Raw genomic sequence first — 19,004 nt, 5'->3', positions numbered from 1 at the left:
ATTTCAAACTTGTGGAATGGACCACCTGTTTTTTCTTAACTGTCAACACCAAATCGTCAAAAATCAATGACACTTCAGAAAAAGTAACGCATTCAAGAAGTTCTAAGAAAAACAAACACAGCAAATGCCGATTGATATGATTGTTACTTTTATAGACCAAATACGTGAATGCGTAAAAAAGAACTGAGAAAAAGCAAATGAGCTAATTCTTCACTCTATAATAAAGAGAATATATATGTGTGTGTGCGTGTGTGTGTGTATTAGGTTGATGCAAAAATAATGCCGTTCTTAGACGTTAAACTTCAAAAGATCATAACTCCTTTCAGAATAAACTTTATTAATCGAAATAAGCACCATTAGAATCGACATATTTTTGCTAAAGTTTATTTATCCCATTAGCATAGAAATCCGAGGTTCTGGAAGCGATGAAGTCATTGAAGGCCAATTCGGCATCATCTCGGCTTTTGAAGCATTTTTCGCGCAGGAAGTTGTCGAGATGCTTGAAAAAGTGATAATCAGTGGGCGAGAGATCCCGTGAATATAGCAGATGAGGCAGAGTCTCGTAGCCCAATTTGTTCTGCTTTTGTAGGGTCAGTTGAGCAACATTGCGGGCGAGCCTTGTCACAGAGGAGAATTGGTCCTTTTATATTGACCGATCTCTCGCGCACATAAATTGGAGCTTCTCGTGCATTTCGTCAGTTTATCAGCATTACTTCTCCACCGTAATCATTTCGCCCGGATTCAAGTAGCTGTGATGGATGAGACTGGCCGCAGACCACCAAACAGTCGCTATAACATTTTTTTTGGTGCAATTTTGGCTTCGGGAAATGTTGTGGAGCTTCTCCAGCATCCAATCGCTGTGCCAAACATTGCCAGTTGTCATAGTGGATCCTATCCTTATCACACATCACAATCTGCTCGAAAAATTGGTCGTTTTTGTTGCGCAGAAATGGGGAGGTTCCATGTTTTGACAAGCTTCTGGGCCTCACCTTTACTCCTGATCTGAAATGGAACACGTACATCAAATCTGTTGCCAAGGTCGTTGGAAAAAAAGGGGGGGGTCCTTCTACTGCTCCAGTAGATATCTCACTGCTGATGCAATTCTCTATCTATATAAAAGCCGACGACTTTTTTTTATTATCATTCAATTCATGCAGCACCCATTTATTCAACTTTTTTGACTTTCCTATTTACTTTAAATGGCGAACGACTGTTGAGTGGTCGACTTCGAGTTCAACAGCAACTTTATGTAGTTTTGTGAGGATCAGCATCAATTAAGGTTTTCAAATGTTCATTATGACCTGCGACCATCTTCATCTATGAGGCTCTCATCACCATTAGAAATTTCTTGAACCACCGTTGTGCCACAGGTTTGTTAGTGGTTCCTGGGAAAACGCATCATTGATATCACAAGCTGTCTCAGAAGCTTTTCGGCCTAATTTGAATTGGAACAAGAAAATCGTGCAGATTTGAATTTTGTCCATCCTGTCGAAAAGCCTGCAAAAAATAAATGAAGAGGTTGAGAACGGTAATGAATAATACGATTTGATAGAGCAAAAACGTGCTTCAGAATGATATATAATGCGGCTATATATAATGCGGCTATATATTTTAATGAATTAATGTAGAAATCATATATAAATGTAACATATGTGAGAAAGCAATATTGTTTTTGCACCAACCTAATATACATATATGTCCGTGAAAGAGATATCTTTGCAGTAACCGAGTGGTCTTGGCTACTTAATTCAAGTAATAAACTAGTACTTCGACCTACTGAACAAGCATTCATAGTCGGAGCTGGTATATCCTTAAGCATAAGGCTGTCCTTGTATCTCTCAATGTCTCCCCATAACTGGTCTATTGTTTGCTATTTCCCAACCAATCATATTCTTGTAAGGAGGAAGAACCCGGATGTATTCATATTCATTACTTGAATATATATATATATATATATATATATATATATATATATCTATAGTATGCAAACTTCTATCGCAGGAGATAATGACCTTGGCATTTTGGGCATCTTTGAGCAGGGCTCTGGAACTCTATTCAGAAATGGCAGCCTCTGCTGCATGGGCACAGGAAGAACGGTGGTTTCTTTGGGTCTGTGGCTTTTTGGCGCCGCTTTCTCCATCGTCTCCTGCCCATCAGCATCAGATAAGGAAATTTGACATTTGGGCAAATTCTGAAACGGCTTAGCCGATTTTTATTAAATTTCACATAGATTTATTTTATGTATCTGGCAGTTATCTTAGTGTCTGCATTGGAATGTTTTTGATAAGTATCTATAATCGAAAACATCCGATGAAAGAAGGAACAGTCGACTTTGATCAAATTTAACACCTTATACAGCCTAACATCACAAGTGTATTTCAGAAGTTTTATTACCACATGAGCAGAAAGGTCCGGCACATAAAATCAACAGTACGTTCTTTGATTAGGCAGAAATGAATGTTTCATAAGCTAACCATGATACTAGACTTTTGCATTTTAAATTTTTATTCAAGCCATAGGATAATAAAATATTTTTATAAAATCAAGAGTAGGTTCTCTACAGTGCAATGTATCGTAGACTAAGTCACTGCGTAGGGACATGTAAAGCTTCATCAGAGTGCACAGTGATGGGTCCCCAACTAGAGCAGGCAATCGATTGATTTGATTGAAAAATAATCGGTTTCATCGATTTTGCTGACAATAAAAAATATAGGATTCTGAAACATTCGTTGATCATCATTCAATCCTGTCGTTTATATAACAAACACGATTACAGTCGAAATCATTAAATAACATTGCATCTTCGTCATGATTTCATTTCAAGAAGTGAACTATTTAGAAAAAACATAATACTCGCATGCACAGGTCTCAGTTTCTGTATTAATTAAAATATAATATTTATGCATATTTTACGACCGGGCAACGCCGCACGGCCTACTAGTATATCTATTAAGGTGAGAATGTGTGTGTGTTTGTGTGTGCGTGTGTGTGAGACACTTCTCAACTTATATACTCAACAAATTTTTTATCTACAGACTTGAAATTTGGTATATAGAGTATTCAGATACGTGGAAAACTTTTTAATCTTTTTCATCCCCCCAAAAAGGGTTGCTGAGGGGCCAAAATAGAAAAATTGGTAGTTGGGAGTCATCAGATTTTTATCTGTTTGTCAACTGTTTCACCACTGCATATGCCCGAATCGTCCACATTATGTTAAGAATAAGTAGATTTGAAAGCACTTTTTAAAGATCTTGTCAAGCTGGCCTAATGGCTATCGTACTTGACTCACTGTCTTTAGGTTTTGGTCTCAGCTTAAGTATTTTTTTTTACTTACAAGAAGTGACCTATTTAGAGAAAACATAATACTCGCATGCACATGTGTCAGTTTCTTTCCGTTTTTTTACTTCATTTTTTTAAAGGAATTTAAAGGTACGTTTTATACTCAGCAACGCCCGGCACATTTTCTAGTTTATACATAAAGGTGTTTGAGTTTGCATGCCTGTTCACTACTCCAGGTGCTTTATATAGTCGATAGCCTGTCACTTTGCATATCTATGGTTCGCTTTCCATATCATATAAGAGTCTTAAGGGCCAAATACTGACTGCCAAGGCCCAGGAGAAGTGCCCTTTAAAAGCCAAGAAACTCCTCATCAAAGTGAAACATTGAAAACCAGTTGCAAATCGCCCAGAACAAAAGGTGGCTAGCCTACTGTATGTAAAAGTTCTGCTCATTCTACTTATGAAGTCCATTATCTTAGATAGTAAGACATCTGACATAAATCTAGCCATACGGATGAGTCATGAAACAACGAAACAGCCGTATGTGGAGGACTAGTATAAATATCTGAAAGCTTTTTCTACCGCAGTAAAAAAAAAAAGAAAAAAATAGAACATTTCGTCCTTCAAAAGATGTGAAAATCTACAAAACGTTTTAACACTAAATAACAGTACGCCAAGTGATATCATAGTAGAATACAAAAGATTAAGTTGGAAATGGTAAGACGTATGCAATGACCTTGAAGTTCAACAATGAAACCCGAGTCTTGAAAAATGTCTTTTGGATTGGCGAAAGTTGAACACGAAACAATGGTAACTTTAGACAACATAGAACAAAAACATATGAAAGAAAGAATTACATTTCTCAAGATTAATTACACTGGAAGTGAAAGTAGGTTGCCACACTTCCACACATACACACTCATACACACGAACATACATTATATAACTATATTTTTTAATAGATATTAACAGTTAAATATTAATAATTATAATACAAGATTTGACAGAAAGCAAGTGCCTATAAATGCCAAATCAGCGTGCATACATGATAAACAGTCTGAAAGTTTTCCACGACTGGAAGTCAAAATATTGCTTGTCCGCTAAAGTTGACCGCTTTTTCTTAATTCCTTAAAGAGGGCTCAACTTTAATTTCATAAATGGTCTTTATAACTAAATCATAAAATAAATATTAACAATTAATTTTATACATACAGACATTATATATATATATATATATATATATATATATATATATAAGAGAGAGGGAGGGGTATACATATTTTAATAGAAAATTAAACTATATAAGCTATTAACAGTTCCTTATTGGCTTATATAACATATTTTGCTCGATAAGATCTACATTTCAGTATACATTATATCATTGTTCAGTCATTTAATTTAATAGTTATTCTCACGATATTTGATTGTGTAGGGAATTTACACTTAACGTTTCACTGTAATCAGTTCTTTATCTACTGAGTTAGAGCTATGATAATTATATTTAGGTTTTCAATAAGTAATTTTAAGCTAAAACAAGTTCCGAAACGTATTACTTTATTGTTTCAATTATGCTAGCTACGAAGGTTTTAATAAACATCAAGGCTCAAGGTATGTTTCAAGACAGGGTTACAAAACGAAAAAAAAAAAAAAAAAAAAAAAAAAATCAGGCTATCCAGATCGTCAACTGGTTTGTTCAGGCTGGTTATAAAAAAGTTAGTGAAAAAATTCAGTAGAGTTCAGTCCGTTTGTATATTGTACCTATTTACACTGCCTCCCCACGGGACAGAGTTAGACACTAGGATCGTTTTTTAACGTGGAGAAAAGGAACAAAAATAAAAATTGTCTCAGTCGTGAAGGATTTCTCCTCCACTCACAGAGAACAAAAAAATTGAAGTGCAGCATCTGAAGAACAGATACTTTGAGGTATTTATTTGCTCCCTCACCGAGCAAATTAGGCACAAGGCCGATTTTTAATGCGAGGAGTGAAGGGGAAATGGGGACCAACTCCCCGGGGAGTAGGGGAGTTGGATAGTGATAATTGATATGAAGGGTTGCCCCTACATTGACCAAGGTCTTATATGTGGGGTTGCCCCCACATATGGTCTTTGTTTGCAGTATCTGCCGGAACAGATACTACACTTTGATGGTATTTATTTGCTCCCCCACTGAGCAAATTAGGCACAAGGCCGTTTTTAATGTGAGGTAAAAACCAGCTCCCCTAAAAGTAGGCAAAAAGGGGGCACTCTGGTTACCAAAAATAATAATTGTCCCAGTATAGAGGGTTTCCCCTCCATTGACTGGTACAAATTATCTTAAGTGCAGCATCTGCCGGAACAGATACTACACTTTGATCTTGACCAAAAGGCCAAGTTGTTGTGAAATTCGTTTGTATATTGTATGCATAAACTTCCAAGGATGAATTGGATAAAGACGAAAGGAATCCGTTTAAAATCGAGAACAAACAACATTGCCTGAGGCAACTTAGTAGAAAATCGAAAATTTAAACCTGTTTATTTCAGTTGATCTTAATAAAATATAGATTCACCAAAATTAAAAGTTACCCATATCTCTGCTTACAGAGTACAAATTAATTAAAAACCAGTTTCATTGCCAAAATTATTATAATGTTTCATTTTTCATTAACTGAATCACAAAGTGTTCCAGATTATGTAATATTTAGTTCCTGGTATCGTCCCTAAAGAATACATATATTTGTGGTATTTGTTGATTTAAATACTAACCAGCTGTAACGTTCGACTCAACTAAAATAAAATAAAATAAATAAAACCTCTTAGACCTGATACGTAGGCACGATTAGTAGTTTCTGAATGTATTATTTACTTACAGCACTTGCTATTTCTAAATGGTCACTCATTATTGTATGACCAGGCTCAACGTTGCTTAACGTTAGCTATTTAACAGGATCTGGTATGTCAAACTGAATCTAGGCGTAACAAAGGCTAAGATATGTATGAAGCCTTTTATAAGTGTAATGAAGTTAGTCATCGAGATGCATAAAAGTAATCAAAAATAATGCTGTGCTGAAAACTGAAAATCTGGATTAGTTATGGGTTTAAAAATGTGTTGTGGTGTTAAATCTTGGCGGCTAACTGTTTTAGAATTATTGAAATATGCACAAGTTCTGGCAGTCTGAAAAATTTTATGTGATTTTGAGTGAAGTTTAAATTTCATCAAAATTACTGGCAAAGCCTTTTTAAATTTTGGAGTCTAGTATTCCATATGGATCCTTTTGAGAATATTACATTATGTATATATATATATATATACAGTTCGCTTGCTAGGTCGAAGTAATTCGACCAATTAGATTAATATGTTGACTGAACATTTTCTATCCTACTTTGGTTGGAATTTGGATGTTAACCCTATCTTCATGCACACAGGTGGCAATGTTAAGAGGTTCCTTGAAGAGCATGATATTCTGTGTTTGGATTGGCCTGAACAATCTCCAGACCTCAATCCTATTGAAAACGTATGGCATTACATCAAGAAACAGCTACACAATGATAAAATTTCAAATCTGGAAGTTTGGACAAAAATTTTAAAAAAGTAGGATGCCCTTTCACCGGAGTATGGCCGCAGACTAATTCAAGGAATGCTCAAAAGATTGCAGGATATCAAATTGCAGGAGAGCTATGCTACTAAATATTAACTACTTCATTCTGCTCCTGTTGTATTTGTGTTGCATTAATGTGCTAAAGTTACATTTAAATAACAATTTTCCATTGTGCGGAGTTTCGTTTTGAAGTTAATTTTGGAAATTGACGTAAACACTAAGATACTTCAATTAAAATTCAAATATGAATAGGTAAAATTATAGAAGAATAAGAGGCGAATCAAATGAGGTATAAGTTGTTAAAAACAGTTACATTCAATGTAGGTTAAATTTATGGTTTTTGAAAAAATGACAACTGCAAACTATTTTTTTATTTTTATTTATTTATTTTTGGGAGGGGCGCTTCTGTATAAATACAAGATTAATATTTTCCAGAGGTAAAGTAACCAATGAAGTTAAACGAGGTTAATACAAAACTGCTCAATACTGAAGTAGGGCAAAATATAATTTTTATTTGTTTTTACAATAATATGTTGCTGCACATTATCTAGCATGTTTTGGTCAGCTAATTACTTTTCTGGCGATACAACTTATACAAAAACAAATTTTGCTTTCGTATAAGCTGTATTCCCTGAAGAGGTCTCCAATTGCTAGAAAGTAGCTGACCGAAACATGCTTATGAAGGTGTAGTGACATATTATTGCTTATGCAAAATCAAATAGAAAGTATATTTATATGCATATATATATATATATATATATGTATGTATACCTCATTTGATATATATGTTTTACTTTTTTTATTACCGTTTTATCTGTTTGGTTACATATGGTTTGGATGTTGGACCATGTTTACGATCGAAATCATGGTCCAACATCCGAAACATATGTAACCAAACAGATAAAACGGTAATAAAAAAATAAAACACATATTTGCTCTACAATAGTATTGAGCACTCTCTTCAGGTTTTTACTAATTACCAGTTTTACCAAATATATATATATATATATATATATATATATATATATATATACTTGTACTTTTTGTAGTAAAAGAAATCCCATACAGTGCTCTATTATTAGGGAAACACCTTTCTCGAAATAAGAGCAATATATTTTTTTGTATAATATATACAGGAATTTACATCGGTAGTCGGTACCAACGGTTTCAAGCCCGGTAGTTGAGGACTGCTTTTTTTTTTTTTTTAATCTTTTTTATTTTCAGTTTCTATCCACAGAATATTTTTTAATCTCTCATCATCATCTTCTGTTTCTTTAATTTTTTCTGTGAAACCTTCTTGTGGACAGGTTCATCCTCACCACCAGCAGACTTAGGGACAGGCACCTCCTTCTCTGTAAGGATCACCTCAATGTGGCAGGGACTGCTCATAAAAGGATTGATACGACCATGAGCTCTGTATGTCCTCCTCCTCATCTTGGGAGCCTGATTTACCTGAATGTGCTCAATTACTAAATGATCAGTGTCCAAACCCTTGAATTCAGCATTGCTTTCAGCATTTTTCAACAATTGCAAAAGGAACACAGCACTTTTCTTTGGCCAACGTCCTTGTGTGGTTCCCCATTGTTTAGCCTGAGCATGGCGACCAACACCACCACAAAATCGTCGGAATGGAACAATTTCTTTTCTTTCCATTACACTCTTGAGGTAACGGACAGCACGCTTCAATTGCATGCGTTTGATGGCCTGAGCAGTCTCACGAGTATTCTTAAAATGAACCCTGGAGATGAGAGTCGGCTGAAGAGAGCCTGAGGCGGACATTAAGAGCAGTCCTCAACTACCGGGCTTGAAACCGTCGGTACCGACTACCGATGTAAATTCCTGTATATAGTATACAATATATATATATATATATATATATATATATATATATATATATACACACACATGAGAACACCTATTAGCCTTTTGGTTATCCATTGATTTCCAATCAGATTGTAAGAATCAGGAAAAGTTTGTAAAGCTATTAGGTTGACAGGAAAGTTCTTGCAATTTTTAACTTTTAAATTAAGGTGAACATATCTCGGCTTAAACAAATATTCATTGATCGAAATAAGCACCATCAGAATAAACACACTTTTTCCAACAAAAAAAAACGAGTGTATTTTTATGCCAATAACATAAAAATCTTGCGGCGATAAAGTTGCTGAATGTGTTTTTGATATCACTAAGGTTTTGAAGCATTTCTCATGCAGAAAGTTTTCAAGATGCTTGAAAAAGTGGTAATCAATAGGTGAGAGGTCTGGAGAGTACTGCTTAATGAAGCAGACTTTCGTTCAACTTCTATAGTGTCAGTTTAGCAATGTGTGAACAGACATTGTGGGAGGGAGAATTGGACCTTTTCTCTTGATTAATACGGCATAATCACGTTGACACACCTGTTCCCATCAGATCACTGAAGTTAAGCAACGATGAGCCTGGCCAATACCAGATAGGTGACCATTTGGGACTTCCAGGTGTTGTATGTGCTCTCCGCTTATCTCGGCATTGTTTCCAGTCGTCCTGGACTTCTCCTTGTTACTGGATTAAAGCAGTGCCAATTCAGGAGAGGTGTGGTTGGGGGATTGTGCAATCTTTGCCTCACATTTACATGTGCAGCTGCCCCTACATGTTGATATAATGGTTTCGCCTGCATTAAAAAAAAAACTAAACAGTCAGCATGACTTTCTTTTAATGAGCCGAGCATCGCTGATTATCTTAAAGAACCTACTTTTCATCACAAGTCACAAACTGTTTGAGAACTGGGTTGTACTTGTTGCATAACAGGAGGGAAGATAACATTTCATAACGGCGTTTCTTTTGGTTGTCGTTCAATTCGTGAGGCACCCATTTATCAATTATTTTTTGCTTTTCCAACCTCTCTGAAGTGGTTGGAAATCGTCGTATACGTAAAGTCTAATTCAGAAACAAGTTCTCAAACAATCGTGTGTGGATTGACTTCAACTAACACACTATGGGGAAGGCGTTGTCAACATCTGATGGCCGACCACTATGCTCATTATCTTCAAGACTCTCGTTGCTGCCACGAAATTTCTTTAATCACCATTGTGCTGTGCATTCAGTAGTGGTTCCTGGGCAAAATGAATTGTTGATATTGCGAGTTGTTTTAGCAGCCTTTTTGCCGAGCTTGATTTGAAATAAGAAAATTGTTCAAATTTGCTTCTTTTTTTTTTTGTATTCAACGTTCTGAAAAAAATAATTGTCTTAAAACTTAAAATTAAAATAACTAGACGGAGCAAAAATGAAAACTTATTTGAAAATGCATCATTTAATCTCAAAATCCGCAAGAATTTTCTACTCAACCTAAAAGTTAAATTAAAAAAGAAAAAACACGTAATAAAAAATTAGTCTATTAGTCATTATCACTCTTCTCCATTTATCCCCCTCACCCTTATACGGGTTAAATAGTATAACAATTTGTGTTGATATTTCCTTTTCTGCATAATCTACTAATCTAATGCAGTCTAACGTAATCAAAATTATAGACATCGTACAAAATAACACATGTGGGTAAAGCGCTATACCGTAAATTAGTAAGAGATTCCTAATTTTTAATTACACTAATTTACAACAATTAAAAAGGACCTTTTTGCAGCTATAACTCAATTCTTAAACTAAAGATTATATTAGCACGTATTGTGTTATATACATATATATTATATATATAAATATTTAGGAAAACAAATGTTAATTTAGTTTTAGTATTACATTATATATTGCTGCGAACCCAACAATTTAAGCCCATGATTACCGGAAGTCTGAAATGAAATACGTGCAATGGCAAAAAAAAAAAAAAAAAAAAAAAAAAATCTGGTTACCTATTACTACAAAATTCAAGGAATTATTTTATTGCAAGGAAAGTGTGTTTAATTGTATATAAAGCCCGTTTGATTATATATATTATGGATAAAAATGAATACCCACTGTATTAATAAGAACGGTCCTATTCGTGGGTTGTGAAACATTTGAAAAACTGAAACCCCAGTGTGCAATATTATAATTGATGAACTGTTATATACGTGTATGCATACACTGAAGGCTGAAATAATTGTATTCAAGGGGTTACTAATAAAAGACCAACATTTTGAAAATGAGTAAATACTTTTGTGTCTATTCCTTTTAACGTGTTATTTTTGAGAGTATATACACAGGCGGCAAAAAGAAAGTCCGCACTTGTAATTTTTTCAAAAACTGCAAATGTAAGCTAAATTTACTGTAATTGTTTAAACAACCTATACCTTATTTGATTGGCCTTTTATTCTTCTATAATTTTACCTGTTTATATTTGACTTTTAATTGAAATATTCTAGTGTCCACGTCAATTTAAAAAAAAAAAAAACTTCAAATTGAGGAGGCAAAAAGAAAGTTCGCACAATGGAAACTTGTTATTTAAATGTAACTTTAGGACATTAATCAAACACAAATACAACAGGAACACAATGAAGTAGTTAATATTTAGTAGCATAGCTCTTCTGCAATTTGACAACTTGCAATCTTTTGGGCATTCCTTGAATTAGACTGCAGCAATACTCCGGGGAAAGGGCGTCCCACTTTTCTTTAATTTTTGTCCAAAGTTCTTCTAAATTTGAAATTTTATCACTGCGTAGCTGTTTCTTGATGTAATGCCATACATTTTCAATAGGATTGAAATCTGGAGATTGTGCAGGTCAATCCAAACACAGAATATCATGTTCTTCAAGGAACCTCTTGACATTGCCAGCTGTGTGAATGGAAGCATTATCCTGCATGAAGAAGGGAATTATCCAAATTCTGACAAAAGTAGGGTAGAAAATGCTCGGTCAACATATTATTTTACTTGGTCAAATTAATTCCACCTTGCAAACGAACTATAGACCCTGGACCAGTGGTATTAATAATGCCCCAAACCAAAACTGAACCTCCACCATCTTGCAGTGTTGAAACTGAGCAACTAGGATTAAATTCTGTTTCTTTCCTCACACGGACGTACTGTCTACTATCACTGCCTAGCCTATTGAACTTGCTTTCCTCACTCAAAGCACTTTTGACCAATATGAAGAGTCATGATCTTCATTGCATCTGACGAAGTCCAGATGGTGCATTCTGTTCTTTACAGAAATCATTAGCTTGCATCTTGCAACACAAACTACAAATTAAATTCCTACAATCTGTTCTTACCTGTAGAAAAAGAGCACTTTTTAACAAGATTACACTGTTGTTGGATTTGGGGAGCCGTTTCAAATCTGTTTCTGAGGCTGCGGATCTTGATGGCATTGTCTTCCCTCTAAGAAGTAACTCTAGGACTACCAGATGTAGGAGCATTATAAACACTGCCGGGGTTTTGGTGCTTTTGCACAGTCATTCATACCGTTTTCTCATCACATTTCAGTCTGCATACAATTACTCAATTGGATAAACCAGAAAGGTTGAGATTACTGAGCTCCTGAAGATCGCTAAGAGAAAGTCATGGCATATGGACTAAATGTTACGTTGTATAACTTGGAACAACAACAATTACGATTTGAGATGCTTTGCTGCCTGTTGGTGGATATTTTAAACTGATGAAGGGGCGATAATTTAAGCTGGTTTTAAGCGAATTTGTTGCTGCAGACTTTCTTTTTGTCTCCTCAATTTTTTTTTAATTGACGTGAACACTAGAATATTTCAATTAAAAATCAAATATGAGCAGGTAAAAGTATAGAGGAATAAAAGGCGAATCAAATGAGGTATAGGTTGCTTAAACAGTTACATTAAAGTTAGCTATATACAGGGTGTTTCAAAAGTCTTGGGAACATAACGAGTTTTAATAACTTGTAACGTTCCCAAGACTTTTGAAACACCCTGTATATATATATATATATATATATATATATTCTATTTTTGTTTTGTTTGTTTATAAAATACGACTGCATTGGATTAGGTGCCTAAGCTCTTTGTACCTATTTACTATGCCTCCCCACAGGACAGAGTTAGACACCAGGGTCGTTTTTTAACGTGGAGAAAAGGTACAAAAATAAAAATTGTCTCAGTCGTGAAGGATTTCTCCTCCACCGAAAGAGAACAAGAAATAGAAGTACAGCATCTGAAGAACAGATACTACACTTTGATCTTGTCCCAAAGGCCAAGAACTTTATTACATAAGCTCTTTGTATATATAATTTTGAAAGGTTGTTTTTCTTGAAAACTAGTAGATATATATTTCCTCCTTCTCTCTCCCTCTTTATTACATGTATAGATTAGACATCTGTCTGAAAGCGAAACGCTACGATTACTTATATTATTTTGCTAGCAGTTCAGCCCAACTTTGCTTTAGCCCTAGTTACTGTTCAGAACTTGCCCTACGTGTTAATACACTTTATATAAGATTTTAAATGCTTAAAACAAAATTGTCTGAGCAATTTTGTAGAGATTGCAGATGTCTATTTTTTTTTAATTTGGCCTCAATTTTGATCCCTTAACATTTATTATTTAGGTCTCAAATCAAAATAAAAAGTTTTACCCATGCCAAGTTACCTACATCTAAAATTTCAAGTCTTTAGACCCAAAATTGGTGGAGGAATTTGGTAGAATCTGCAAAGGTCAACTCTTTCAACTTGACCTTTTGGCAGCTAAATTCTCACCCCAAAACTGATTAAAATGCTTGCCGCATGTCTGAATACCCGTTATGCATGAATTTCAAATGTTTCGACCCAAAATTGCCTGAGTAGTTTGCTAGACACCGCAAAGGTCAAATCTTTTGAACTTTGACAGCTCAAATGTTCAACCCAAACCGATTAGAAAGCTTGCCCTTTCTCTGAATACCCTTTATGTAAAATTTCAAATGTTTAGACCAGAAATTGGCTGAGTAATTTCGTAGAGACCGCAGAAGTCCATTTTTTAAAACTTTGACCCTAATTTGACCCCTTAATATTTATTGTTTTGGGCTCAAATCAAATTAAAAAGGTCGAACCATCTCCAATGAACCTACATTTAAAATTTCAAGTGTTTAGATCTAAAATTGCCAGAGGAATTTGGTAGAGTTTTCAAACGTCAAATCGTTTAACTTTGACCTCTTGATAGCCAAAATTTTGGCTAAAAACCGATTAAAAAGATTTTCCAAAATCTCAGTACCCTAATGTCAAATTTCGAGTCTCTAGACTGAAAAATTAAAAAAGTTATTTGGTAAGTAAATGTACACACAGACACACACACATTTTCACTTTTATAGATATATAGATAGATTATCTTTTAATGCTCAGTTCAGTTTATTATTTAATATTACTTATGCAAAACTGGTTTTTGTCCGAAGCCGAAACTATACCCTCCTTCAAGTCAGGAGGAGTACTGTGTATCCATTCTGTTGTCATGGTGCCATTCTTTCATGGAATTAACAACTCCATTTTGTGGGGTACGTATGGTAGTGTAATGTCTATTTTATGAGCCAATATTCTTAGGCATTAACTCCTCTTTTGGTAGATAGTTTTATGTGTTGGTTCGTTAATTATACCATCCTTCCACGCATTATATTCTCTGAGGGCAGTGTAGTGTATGTTCGTTATATATACTAGCAAAATGCTACTTTCTGTTTTCGTTAATGTATAAGAAATTCTACTTGCATATATCTGTGCCTGTATACAAGTATGTATACATACGCCAAAATACGCAAAGACTTTCCATTGCCAAAACTGGAAGTTTGGACCAACTAAAAGCATGTCAAATATTTCTAGATCAATAACCCCACTAGATAAAGAAGGTTCCATAGACTGGCTGAAAAGACGATCGCTCCACTACGATCATACACCATCCACTATGACTATGCAATTCTTACAGGTATGTACCTTGAAAACAGAGCTATTAAACATGGCATAATAATATGGGATGAGAAGGAGAAAGAAGCAACCTTAGTAGAAGTTAATGTCCCCAATGATACTGGGTTAAACAGAGCTAAGAGGGAAAAGATGACGGAATACTAAGGTCTTGTGTATGATATGAAAAGAAACTGGAATTTTAGGAAAATCTCCATAATTCCAGTTATTACAGGAGCAACTGGATGCATGGAAAAAAAAATTCAGACACTACCTGGCAAATATCCCCTGTGAACCAAGTGCAAGAGATATTAAAACAATTGCACTTAAAGAGACGGTCAGAATCTTAAAAAGATCTCTCGGTTGGAATACCTGAGTTAGTAGGTAAATGTTTAGCATCTGGTAGGATGCTCCATCCCCAGCTTAAACAAACCGATAAGGAACTTTATGGCTTCCTTCAGTCTTGACAGACTAGGGATACCCACTGTAAAGGTGCCTGCACGTGAAATTATTATGGCAAGAGTTGCGCAATCTCCAACCCCACTTCTCCTGAGTGAACATTGTTGAATACCAGTGGCAAATGGAGGTTCAGGACGACTAGAAACAATGCCAAGATAAGTGGAAAGCACATACAGCGCCTGGAATTCCCAAATGGTCACCCATCTGGTACTAGCCGGGCTCAACATTGCTTAACTTATGTGATCTGATGAGAACTGGTGTGTCAATGCGATTATGCACACATACATATACATATATATATATATATTTATGTTTACTGGCAAATACAGAAACGGTATAGATTATTGTATGCATTCTTTCTCATAAGATTATTTGGGATTCTTTCATTGGTTTTGCTCGAACACAATGCAAAAATGTTGCCATTGTTATTGCTAAGCAAATCACACCAGATGGAATAGCTGATCAATGCGGATTCTTTTCGCATGCCACGATAACAAAAAAAAAAAAAAGAAAAGAAAAAGATATGCAAAACAAAATAATTCTTTCTTCCTATTTATTTGTTGCATAGAATATCGTTTTTATTGTATTATGATTTTTTTTTTGTAATTACTGTGAAACAGAGATCCACGTAACAATGGCAGGATTGAGAGGGGGTGTGCAAAGCATTGTCTTCTTCCTATTTCTGATCTTAGGACAAAAACATGGCATAATTCTGCAGAAAATATTCAGGAAAGATTCTAGCAAAAGTGATGTGCCATGGTGTCCAATATGGAAAGACATAGAAGAAAAATTAAAAAAATATATATATGGACAATGAAATACCCTGTGAAATATTCAGGATAATAAAAACTGTGACAAAGACGCTGAATTGATTTCCAAGAAAAATTATTGAGGACTATGGGGAGGGCAGAATCACAAATGGGGCAAATACTGGGCGAATTACTGTTATAGTGCATGTGGGGAATAAAATGGAAAAATAAAAATAAAAGAGACATTTGAAATAAAAAAAAATTAAGCCAGAATGAAGAAGCATATTCGCCATGAAAAAAAAATCTATACGCCTATGAATTTGTATTTTGTGTGTTTATTTATATTCATATTTAAAAAATCCTTTTTTCCTTTTTATTTAAAAAGAAAATACAACTCTGTTATAAATGGATTGTGGAATTGCATTCATCTGCAAAAGATCTAGATAATTTGCATATTTTTTTAAACATTCATATCAATTAATATTTTGGTTTTCATATGGGATGATCATCTTTAGTTAACTATTACGTGTAATTATGTTCATGTAGATATTCTACATGATTTATACTTGTTTGATATTTGCATGAAAAAATTATAGTAAACACAAATCTCTTTCTATATATATTTATGTATGCGTATATATTTGTTTAAAAAATTTTGCCTAGCAAACTCCTGTTAGTTTTTGGTCTACAGACATCAAACTTAATATATAGGGCATTTGAACCCATGCAAAACTTTATATTTGGTTTTAGCTGGCGAAAATCGGTGCGAAAGCGTAAAAATTAAAAAAATATAATTTGCTGAATGAAAGTCGAACGACGGCATTACGTAACGTAATAGCTATTGGTTCTCATTTTAATTTTTAGCCTTGCAACAAACATGTCTTCATAGCTCAGGCATAAAATGTGAAAGAAAAAGTAAATCATGAGTTAAACGTTTTGGTTTTCAGTGGTGGCGCACGAGTTATTATTTTTTTTTTTTAACTTTTTAAATCATTACTATATATTGGGTCCAACATAATATAATACAATCGAAATCTGCATTAATCAAAATATCATATTTAAGCGTATTTTGTAACCGGGCAATTCCAGGCGGTTTGCTAGTATATATATATATATATATATATATATATATATATATATATATATGTGTGTGTCTGTGTATATTTTAATTAATAATGTAATAATATATATTGTTAAAGAAAAAAACGTTAGAAAATCCAACCTTTGAGAAATGATTAAAGTATAGTATCTGTATTGTTCATCACCCAGGATGCCCTTGTTTGTGATTGAGCGTTGATGGATATTACTTATTACAAAAAGCTACCAAGTGTCTAGGCTATTGTTGAGATGGCTGTTTTCCTGTTGGCTGAGATATGGTCTTGGTCCTGTGCAGTTCTAGGAAGTCCACATTTACAGGTTTTGCCTTCTCACCCTTTGAGGTGAGTTTACAAATACTCGCCGTTGGTGCTCCTACTAGGAAATGCCCACATCGCTGTCCAAGCATTTTTTTTTGAAGGCCAGAAGGGTCTTGAAAGTGGGATTTGAGAAGCCAGCACCCTAACTTGCATCTTCTGTTGTAAAATGGGATAAACATCAAAAAGGTTAATATTATCTGACACCTGATTGCATTGTTACATGTTTCTCGGTCTAATCTCACTTGAGACAAGACGCAACGAGTATCATCAGCCACTTGGGAGTTCTATTGAAGTACTCATTAGCAACGATACGATATCCCATAGAATGTCCTTCAGAAACATTTTGAATGAATAGAGAGTACAACATCAATAATGTTTTTGTCCACATGCCTCCAAGTAAAGACATCACAGTGTGACATGAATTTCGAGAAAACTGTTCTATAAAGGAAGCTGTGAAACCTGACATAGTGATATGGGATAAAACGAAGAGAGTAACAACCCTAGTTGAAGTCAGTGTCCATAATGATGCTAGCTCGAATTTGATAAAAAATAAAAGGTAGCAAAGTACCAAGATCTTATGTAAGACATGAAAGGAAACTGGAATCTTGGGAAGATCTCAATCACTTCAGCAATCGTCTGTGCCACAGGTGTCATAAAAAACAAAAAACAAAAAACAAAAAAACAAACAAAAAACTTAAAAATCAAGCTACTGAATTAAAATGCAAACAGTTACACTTAAAAGGGATGATTAGAATCCTAAAAAAGGATCTTTCATTTGAAATTGCTGAAATAGCGAGTGAATGTCTGGCGTTGTGCAGGATACTCATTCCCGGCAAAAGTGAAGAGGAATGAAACCTGAAGCACTCTGATAGACAAGGTGTCAACACTGATTATCACTGTCATTAGAACCAATTTCTATCAAGAATAGATAAAAGCGATCAATGAACTACTTCTTTTTTACTTGGGATAACCATTTATCAAGGCCCGAAGGCCACTCGTGTATAAGTGTTAATGAATATAAGGTGGTGGTGTAGTAATCGATAATGGTGTAAATTGGGTAGAATTTTATTATTTATGGGGGCGGCTCAACAAGAACTTGTTTGCATTGGACTTGAAGGTTACGGTGTTATATTCAACCGGGAAGCAGGCCAGCAGAACAGTGTTCCACAGGAGAGCAGTTCTGGGAAAGAATCTTTGTTCATGGAATTTGCACATAGATTTATGCGGTCATAAAGAATCGGAGAAATTGTTTATAGTGGTTGTAGCTAGTCGAGTGTTTGTGCAAAAGTTTGGTAGGAGGAGATCACAGATTGGAGTTCAATCAAGCATTTGCCATGAAAATAGCGACAGAGCAGAGACAGGCTCGTAATGTCAATTCTGTGGGAAAGAGGTTGCAGGGAAGAGAAAGAAACATCAACTACTAGGCTTCAAAACCAGTTTTGAACTCTATCAAGGCTGGATAGGGCACGCCGAGCAGCTCCTGCTAAGAGGAACTTTGTGTGCAAGTTCGTTTCGTATAGACTCGGAAACGACTGGGCCGATATTTTTTTGACATTTTACATGAAAGCACCCTTAGATAGGTTTTATATCAGAATGTGTCTGATGAGTATCAAAAATTGATAATCGACAAAAATCTGATTGAAGAAAGAAGTTTGATTTTGACCAAAGTTAACACTTTTATACAACCTAACATCACAAATGCATTTGAGAAGTTTTATCACCGCACAAGCATTATAAAATCTATTCT

General features: G+C 34.8%; 1 pseudogene across 1 annotated transcript; it reads right to left on the bottom strand.

Annotated features, from left to right (window-relative positions):
* Window positions 1-8,044: 8,044 nt before the first annotated feature.
* On the bottom strand, window positions 8,045-8,632 carry LOC145261116 (large ribosomal subunit protein uL22 pseudogene; annotated as a pseudogene). The gene has a single exon (XR_013864413.1). The product of XR_013864413.1 is annotated as a large ribosomal subunit protein uL22 pseudogene (transcript).
* Between the last annotated feature and the right edge of the window lie 10,372 nt (window positions 8,633-19,004).

Source organism: Euprymna scolopes, chromosome 3 (genome assembly GCF_053919585.1).
Source record: "Euprymna scolopes isolate OS-2025 chromosome 3, ASM5391958v1, whole genome shotgun sequence".
Taxonomy (NCBI): Eukaryota; Metazoa; Mollusca; class Cephalopoda; order Sepiida; family Sepiolidae; genus Euprymna; species Euprymna scolopes.
The sequence above is the reverse complement of the archived record's forward strand: the minus strand, read 5'-3'. Positions and strand labels throughout refer to the sequence as shown.